Source organism: Montipora capricornis, chromosome 13 (assembly GCF_036669925.1).
Source record: "Montipora capricornis isolate CH-2021 chromosome 13, ASM3666992v2, whole genome shotgun sequence".
In the NCBI taxonomy this organism is placed as follows: domain Eukaryota; kingdom Metazoa; phylum Cnidaria; class Anthozoa; order Scleractinia; family Acroporidae; genus Montipora; species Montipora capricornis.
In genome coordinates this window covers 43,543,720-43,553,719 of record NC_090895.1, presented here as the reverse complement: position 1 = coordinate 43,553,719, position 10,000 = coordinate 43,543,720, and the positions used below count along the sequence as shown (strand labels likewise).

The 10,000-nt window shown below is 40.9% G+C and overlaps 1 pseudogene; it reads right to left on the bottom strand.

Moving 5' to 3' along the window:
• LOC138028565 (dedicator of cytokinesis protein 11-like) overlaps positions 1–10,000 on the bottom strand; it is a 93,177-nt pseudogene that overhangs the window by 68,766 nt on the left and 14,411 nt on the right.

The window sequence follows — 10,000 nt, the reverse complement described above, 5'->3', positions numbered from 1 at the left end:
CATATGACCAGCGAGACACAACTCCCAGTAATCACAACCTTTTGAGTTCTCAGACCTAATGAGTGTAATTCAGAGCTAAAAAATGGCATCGACCGTTTCAAATGGCAACGACCGTTCTGAGAACTGGCAACGACCGTTTACGAAAGGGAAATAAGCATCGTCGACCTTGCATAAGCTCCCTACTCTCTAGTTTTACTCATAGCAGTGAGTATAGAGGGACTATTGTCACTTGAATCCAGTTTATAAATGGCGTGGCTCCCAGAAGTCTCTTATATCTCAGTGTAGAGCATCCGAACTTGCACTGAATCGGAAGGACGTCGTAGCTATGACTCTTGCGAAGGACCACTCGGATTTTTTGCGAGTATCTCATCTCTAGTCACCAATGAAATAAATACCATCTTTTCAAAAGAAGCACTGTTACTACGCTAATAAACCACGCTTATCACTAATGACCACTAATGACACACACAATTATATATCTGCTAGAACTACATGATGCATAAAGTTTTCAAACAACGCCATCAGTGAACAATGCGCAATAAACCGTGTCACCATTAAAAAACCCGAAACAAAGACTAACAAGGTGCAAATGAACCAAGTCAGCTACCTTAAGAGCTTTTGCTGTGGCTGCGTAGTCGGGGTTCTACTGCATGTCAGCCAAAGAAAAGAGTTATTATAAATAAAGTCACGCAACTCTATGAATTTCTCTATCACTTAGCTGTTAAGGATTAGAAACGAATAATCGAGTGGGATGGTTGCAAGAATCAATAACACTCTTAGAATTCACACGTTAGCTTTCTTATAGCCAAGTAAGAAAATAGGAAGTAACTGAATTAATTTTGAACTGACCGACTCACGATTCTCGCTGTCTCCTTTTCCCTTTGATCTTGTTCTGCGTGGACGTAACTTAGGGCTGCTTGACGTTATTTTTGCTACAAAGTCATTCTTTGCGAACTTGGCAAGAAGATCGAAGGCCTTCTCGCCGGAAAATGGCGATCGCGGACGTGATGTTTTCCGCTTTGGTTTTAAGGTGGACGTTTCGACCGGCGCTTCTATGCTTCCTGCAGCCTTTAGAGATGGCGACGGCGACAACCGGCAAGTGTCATCCTTCGTTTGCGTGTATGTGCGGTTTTTTTCTGAAATGGCTTGGAAGATTGAAGTATCAGAGTACGAACGCGCCTTGCTGATCGAAGCAGGAGGACAAGGGACCGCAAGCAAGGATGAAACCTTAGGGCTCACACTCACAAATTCCTCCATGTTGGATCCGAGAGATTAGGATTTGACGGACATTAGGAATGCGCAAACGTCAGTGTTTATTTTCCAGCTCCCATCACAAATATAATGCGTCCAACGTAAGCCTTGATAGTGGTCGTCAGGCACTACAGAGTCTGTCAATACATATCAATGCTTCTTGTGTCCAATCAGGGGAACGAATCCCATAACAACAAACTTAGCATTAAGTTAATCGCTCGCTTGTAGTTAACTGTTTTGATTTTTACAATGCGATTACTTCGAGCCTATATTATACGCGAATAAAGACGCTATGTTTTGTCCGAAAACTGAGAGAAAAACTTCAAAGCAAAAGTACGCCAAAATATAATCAAATATACCAATATTGTGATCGCCCGGAAAATATAAAGAAACGGGTTCCGCTTAGCTTTCTGTAGGCCTCAATGATTACACAAGAACAGTACTGAAAAGCTGTAACGTGGCTTTGCCGGAAAAAATCAAAAAGAAAGGGAACCGTTTTCGTGAAAAAAAAATCAATCACTTTGTTCAAGTAATATTTGTAAAATTCATTTTTTGTCCTTAGATGTCGATTAATAATTTAGTGTTTGGCTCTGAAGGAGGAACCTTTTAACCAAACAGTTTTATTTTAGCGATTTTATGTGATTTGTGAAGGTGAGTTCCATGGAATACCTCGATTTTCATAGCCCACGTTATTGTGAAATTAACCGGTATTTTCCTCAAACGATACAGCAAGATTTCAATGCCCACCTTAAGCTAACAGAAAATTACTTAGACGAACTGGCGTCAAGTTACTTGCATTAACATATTGTTTTATATTGTACTTTGAATTGAAATTAATTTCTTTAATGCAGATCAGTTTCATTTTTAAAGGACTTACCAGGGATAAAACCAAGATTTTTTAAAACACAATAGTTTGAAAGCAAACCTTTGGCATTTCGGATTAAAAGAAATTCCAAAACTCAGAATGAGTGAAATGGAACTCAAAACTCATGAATGAATGCCGGAAAAAGTCAAAGGCCGTGGCAATATTGATTCTTACAAATTTATAATTTCCAATAAAACAAATAGCTTCCTTTTTTCCGGTGTAATTGAAAAACAATGCGTCACTGAATGATATCACACTACGTTTTTGACGTTTTTACGTCTTCTGCGTTTCTATGCTCCATTAAGAGGAAAACAATTATAGTCTTTTGCTTCAAAATGAAGACGAAAAAATCTATTCAGTAGGGTCTTTTTTGAGGTATCCGTCCTCTATAATAAATCGTACAATGTCGGCCTGGCATTATGGTCAATCCAGACATAGTTATATTAACTATGATCCAGACGAGCGGTGGATACTTGTGCTATGGCCTGGTATTCTGCAGTTTAACGGTAGCTTGTTTCCTTTATGAAGAGTTTTAGGAACTATTTTGCTTGAAACATGGTAGAAAATTGAGAAAAAAAAACTTAAATAAAAGTTCAATAGCCTTGGGGATTATTCTTTTTTTTTTTTTAAGTCTTTTTTTTAAAAGGCGAATTAAGTGATAAGATAATCGTGGGCGGAAGTTTCAAATTTTCTGACTTGTGAAAGGGAAGTGCGATATGATGGACCATTAATTAGTGCACTTTATGTTTATTAAAAATTTTCGGTCAATTCTAATTAGGGTAGCATTTGAATTGTATGGTTATTTACAAGGATGTCCCTGTGACGTGAATTCTGTGTTTAAAAATGTTACTTGTCAAGTTCATGCATAATTAATAGCAAGTAAGCATTGCGAATGCGCGGAAACGGTAAATAGCCTGCGCTGGCAGTTTTTTTCGGAGCGCGAGAGGTTGCGAGAGGCGCAGCGGCGAGAAGACTGGCATCATCGCTCGAGGTCTCCTGTATTTCGTTTTGCAGCAACAGAACCGCCAGACACGCAGGCGAACGGCAAACGGAGCTCCCGACTCATCAGATAACGTAGATGATTTTTATGTGGATGCTTCAGGATAAATTCCTTCTTTGACCGCCAAAGGCAATAGGCCACTTCGGAAAATAACATAATACTCTTTAATATATAGACAGGAGTGTTTTACTGGAAAATGCATACCACTTACTAAACGAGAGTGAGGTCATTACAGGGAAATCTATCTCAGACAAGGCCGAGGTCTTGGATTTCCCTGTAATGACCGAACAGACGAGGTTAATAAGTTATTTATTATATGTTTTTTTTTTTTGCTCAGTTTTGGCCTGTTCTTCGTCCTTTGGACAATAAAACTCGCTCTCGATGTGGCTCTCTTCGTCGCTCATACTAAAGAAGTATCTGTATGCTGTAGTTTTTCTTTCAGTTATTGAAAATATAGTTGTACTTTGCCCATATTTTTTGTTGTTTTCGCCCACGCGCTCGTAGCTTTTACCCTCAACTCAAAACAGCCGTGGAGCCGAGAAAAATTTTTATAATACCCGGTCATTACAAGAAAATCTAGCCCGCTCAGCAGCCAATCACAGCGCGCGTACTATTGTAGCCCTATAATAAACCACTCATAAAATAATTAATTCATACGAAACTACATCCGTGACCCAAGTGGCGTATTTCTATATCCTCACTAGTGAGGATATTGATGACGTCATTTCCTGCCTTTGCATGGTTGTTTGTGGAAACGGTCAATGAAAAGTGGCGAGCGATAGATTCGTGAAGTTCTCTGAAGGTGACGTAAAACTCTTCTCTGAAAAACAAGAAAACGCTAAAAAAGGAAAGGAAAGGAACTTTATTTTCAGCGCTGGAGCACTAATTGGGGACACTGTAAACTGAAATTAACAATGAAAGTAAATCAAGTCAAATGTCGGTTTTTGACGAGAGGGGAAACCGGAGTACCCGGAGAAAACCTCTCGGTGCAGAGTAGAGAACCAACAAACTCAACCCACATATGACGCCGAATCTGGGAATCGAACCCGGGCCACATTGGTGGGAGGCGAGTGCTCTCACCACTGCGCCATCCCTGCTAACACGAAGAAAAAACTTTATACAACTTGCGACTTCCAAGTGAAGAAGAAATGCGAAAATTGAAGAAATTCCTGCCGTTGAGCTGCAAGAATATGCGATAAAATTTTTGGTCGGTGTTAGAAAGACAAATGGTGAGTAAAACACTCCCGTGTCTATATAATAAAAAGAAAATTGAACGTTAAATCGAAGATATGAATGTTCCAGTGGCAAGACCGAGTGAGACATTGTTCTTGCCACTCGAACATAAAATTCATATCTTCGAGCTAACTTGTAATATCCCCTATTCGTTTGTCCCCCTAAATTTTAAATAAGCATTGTTTTTGTTTTCTCTTGGGAACAATGCCCCAAGAGAAACTGGAAACAATTAATTATTTGAAGGAAGGGGAGGGGAGGGGAGAAGCAAAGAGTATATGGCGTTTTCCGAAATGGTCTATTGAGTGCCATGGTCCCCAATATAAATCTAACTTGGTGTCTAATTTATTAACTTACTGGTTTCCTTCTACTCGTAACCGCGACGCTATTGAGTTTATATGAGCAATTTCTATGTAGACACAACCCTACAATTTTGAACCTTTAAATTAAATCTTACAGTGAATAAAATAAAAGTTCCCTACATTTTTTCAACAATATTCAAAGTGGACCCAAGAGTCTCACATAGCAGCTCGGTACTAGTAATTAGCAGGTCGTAGGTTCCGCGACTGCTGCAAACCAAAGAAGCACTCGGGTTTTTTCCAAATATTCCCTTCAACATAAAAAAAATAATGGATCTCTTCATTTCAGTCAGCCGTTAAAACGTAAAATCTTTTTCCGTACAATCGCAAATATGCTCTATTTCGACATGATGATGTATATCCTAGCAGTTAGTATATATGCATGGCGGGACAGTTATCACATGGACCCAGTTAATAGCCTAGTTGGCTTCCACGAGAGCCGGTTATATAGCATCCGAAGTAACAATTAGGAGGTAGTATTTTCGACTCTTGCCAATTGAGCACCGGGATTTTCCTCGGAGTGTTCCCGAAAAAGCGATGAAACAAGTAAGCTGGAAAAACTGTTTAAGTGCACCGCAATATGATTAAAAAAAAAATCCTTTTTTCTTCAGATTTTGAATGTGTGTTTGCTTAACATATGAATGGCAAAATTTTGAGCTTTCATTTTCATCCGAAGGCTGTTTGCTTTAAGTACAAGTTTTGGATTTCATGGTGCGCTATTACTCGCATTCAAAACTCAGAGGTTTGGATCTAGCGAGAAGTGACGTCATTTACTCACTAGTTTAAATTTTCAGCATGTACATGCAGCTTATTACATATGCTAAACACGAGTTTAAAAGTCCGAAAGCCCGAAACTCCGGTCCCTTGCTGCATATTAATACAGCCACGAACAGACGCATTGCATTCTTAATCAACTGTTTAGTCTTTGACGTCATTTTCTCCTCTCTAAAGATTTTAAAGTTAATAATGAGGAAAATTCCAGTTCAAATAAACAGGCACATGTCTCTTTGAAATTCAAGACGTAAAACTTCAATCACTAAAGCCTGGTTTCCATATGACCGTCCGGATCGTCCCGATCGCCTAAACATTATTTGAAACGACTGAGGCAATTGAAACGATTATATGGAAACACTACCTAGAGGATCTCTAACGACCCGAGCGACTGAGACGATCTCGATCGCTTGGATAGAACCGAGTTTTATTCCGATGATCGAGGTCGTCTCAGTCGCCCCGGTCGTTAGCGATTGTCTCGGTAGTGTTTTCATATAGTCGTCCCGATCGCCTCTGGGCATTCTTTGAAACGACTGTGGCGATCGGGACGACCCGGACGATCATATGGAAATCAGGCTTCACATTAGTATTTAGTCAACATAGTTTTAGAATCCAAAGAAAAAGAAGAACTGATTTTTTAGTCATAGTAGCACTTTAAAGGACGTTTGGATGTCTTCGTCATCGCTATCAGTTTCAAATGATTAAATGAAGTTAGTATCTATACATATAGAAAAAATATGGCGCGAAAAGGTTCAGAGATGTTAATATACCATTGTTGTGTGAAAATAATGTTGCAAATTGAATTTGACTGTAAGAAATGAATAGATTAGAAGCGCGGGTTATAGACGAAAGGTAGAAGTTACTTTCGCACTTCTCTGGACAATTTAAGCAATTGCCTCTTATAGACACCTGAAAAATTCACGTGGCTTTAACAGGATTTGAACCCGTGACCGCTTCGACGCTGGTGCAATGCTCGACCAACTGAGCTATGAAGCCACACAGTTAGGAAGAGGTCAATTTGTAGGGCTCATGTGTTCCCGTGAAAGGAATCCAAAAGGAAAGGATATAATTACTCTTCATTTTCTTCCTTTCGACAGTCGAGTCCTTTCACGGGAACTCAGGAGTCACAACCTCGTTCCCAAGGCTTCCACTGCCAAGAGTGGGCTCTCGGCGATTAAATGCCTGAGAATGAGGTTGCAGGAGCCCAACAATTTGTTTGTGTATATTGGACAACCGTTCTTTTTTAGAACAAGGTCAGATGAAAAACGCAATGGAACTTCAAGAGTATGGCCTTGAACTTGGTACAGCCGAAAGAACTTAAGGTATAGATCAAGACTTTCTGCCCAAGGACACGAGATAAAGGGGACAGACAATTGAAAATAACCAGTTAGATTGTAGCAACATGCGGAATAATTAGGCTTGACTTGAATAAATTAGATTTGAATTGTATGCGGTTAAAATGATTCTCACCGTTGTTCGAGAAGAGTCTCCTGTCTTTTGCTTCTGTAGTTTCTTCTTCTCCGACTTGGGAGTGTCCTGCAACTTGTCGGGATAGCCTTCGGTGTCAAGCACCTATGGAGATAAAGAAGCAAAAAGCGTTCGTTGGGGTTAAGGCTAGCGACACAAGCATAAACCACGAGTAGCATACGCAAATGCAATAACTTTGGAAGGGAGGGAGGGAGGAAAGGGAGGGAAGGGAGGGAGGGACGGAGGGAAGGGAGGGGAGAGAAGGGCCGCCTTTGCGCGATGTCCTTTCTTACCTTCTCTTTTTCAACTACGGTACTGTAAGTTTTGATCTGCGCTTTTTCAAGTTAGATTTATGACCCACTCGTGAAGCACGTGGGCGATAAATCAAAGAGCCCTAGGTTGCTAAGATATTTCGTATGTTTCTCGCCCCTTTCATAAAACAACGAAAACCGCCTTCCAAATAGCCCATTTCCGAGTTGCTGCATGCCTCAGTTTCAAAGCGAGTCCGGCCCGGTGTACACCATTCAAATGAAAATGAGCTGCATATTCTTATGCAAATCAAACTCATTTCCCTCACAATAGTTGAGCACCAAGACTCACTTCGAAACCGAGACAAACAGCCACTCGGAAATGGCCCATTTAGCGGGCTTTACTGTAGAGTTGGCCGGGCTAAATTTCCTGGGAAATTACAGCACCAGTACGATGTAAAAGATGGGATAAACTCTTATGACTCCAATGTAAGCCTAATATTTATGCTTGAAGGGTCTTTGAAGATTGACAGGTTTCTGTAAAGGAAAATGTTTGATAGAATAGCACAAGAAATAACGGCTCTTTTGGAATAGTGTGTGAGTTTTGTCAGACGTCTTGCGCATGCCTTAAACGAATAAGCGGCTGCAGTTCATCATCCTTCTACGAGAAGACTACGATGTTTGAACCAGTTAAAAATGAGATTAACAAGCTCGGAAAAGAATGCATTTTGCTACTTCTTCAGCCGCTCATAAGCCTCAACTGAAACTTTAAGCTTGTAATATACGCGTCAAGGTATCGCAAAGAAATATCCACTTTCATGTCGAAAGAGACCGCAATTTGTCCCCGTCGATTTTTCAGCTTTCTTTGATGTCGCAATTCCTATAATTCGACTCATGTTCAGCAGAAACCAATTTGCTCATAGATCTGTCACATTTCAGAAGCCGTATGCGCCTTCGCTGGTCTATTTCAGTGCTATCCAAGTCCCGGCACATTTAACAACATATTAACCGTTACAGTAACGCGGTGGCTACGAAATGATAAGCTAATATTTCAACTCTGGTTATCCTTATCAACCGACGCTTTAATTGCTACTATGAAAAATCGAGAGATTTTGCCCGTCAGGCTAAAGCTTTCGGTCTTTTGTTCTGTTTTATTTCCTGCCTGTCAGTGTATGTTCGCGACTTGAAAGTACCTTGAACGGCTCTCTTAAACTGTTACGCTGCTAACAGATACCTCTTTTCTTTTGTATTTGCTGTATGACAATGAACAGGGGCACCCAACGAATTTGTTCCTCACATTATCTGTTCCCCAGAGGAATCTTGCTGGCTGGCAAAAATACAGGTGTTTCGATGAGCTGGCTGGGAAATTTTGTTATTGATAGAGGTTTTGCCTGGGAATTACTAACTTTTTCTAGCATTTCAACCCGAGCTGGCTGTAGAAACTCTGAAGACTGAGGACGACTAAAAAAAGAAAAAAAAGGAAAGAACGCCTTCCCTCTCCCAGAGAATATTCACAAACATACGACGGCTGGTCAGAGTGACTGCGCTTGCGGAAAAAGATCTGTTTTGTCCCGGTTTTGTCGCTTTTGTTCGGTCGTTTTGGATCGAGGGATTTGAAAGCGAGCGGAATTCCTGGATGGAAATAAATTTGATCAGCTGGCTGGGAAACCAACCAATTTTATCTAGCTGGCTGGGAAATTTCTTGTGTGTCTTGCTGGGAAAAAGGAACAGATAATGTTTTCCCAGCAACATTGAAAAACACCTGAAAATGCCTTAATAACATTTATTTTCATTAACTGGGGTATAATAATACATTTTACAACAAATTGGTCGTTGGGTGCCCCTGGATGAATTTTAGACCTTTGCCTTCGGTTGAGACTTACTTTGATTAAGCCGCAATCCATGTTCTTGGACAGCGGTCTTTAGCATGCATGCTGACCATGACGTAAGACCGCTGTCTCACAGGGTGAGGGCCCAGTTCTGTCGCTAAGTAACCGAGGCGCATGCATAACGTACAGCGTGAGTTTGGGCCCAGGACTGTGAGAGGACTCATTGTCTTCTTACCCGTTAACCGAGAAAACACAATAGAGCAAAGTAGACTGCGAGCTGGAAGCGAACCCAGGGGTTGTCAAGTGAGAATTATCTACTTACTGTTTTACTGCCGCCACCAAATTTTGGAAGAGAAAATGGACTTTTTCTCTCTTGCCGCGGGCTTAGGGAAGTTTCACTTTCTGGATCCAGTTGATCCTGTTTTAACAAAAGCATATTACGTAATCTACTTGAAAATGCCGGAGTATCAAAGAATAGACTGCACTTTGTCCATGTATTGCAACTTCCAGGTTGTCGTTAGCGGACAATCCCAATCTCGCTTTCAGGGCTTTTCTCGGCTAAGAGTTAGCGAAGAACTTGAAAGCCCTGGATACAAAGGAGCTTATAGGTTCATGTCGTCTTCAGAACCGCATGGTTTTTCTGGCCGCCGTAAGATAAGGTGAGGACCAGTTGATAGAGTTTAAAAGTTTAGGGAAAGGTTACGTTTATACAAACGTTGGCCGTGTAGCACTTAAATTTTAAACAGAATTAACTGAAGAGAGTGTAGTGTAATGTGAAGTGCTAGATTTCTATCCCATACGAACCATGTAAGCGTTAGCCCTACTGATGGAACTGGGCCCACAGAAGGACAGAGAAAAACTCTGACCAGGGTGGGAATTGAACTCACGACCTTCGGGTTAGATCTCCGCCGCTCTACCGACTAAGCTACAAGGTCAGACGGGAGTAGGCCGTGGGAACTGATGCTGTAGCTCAGTCGGTA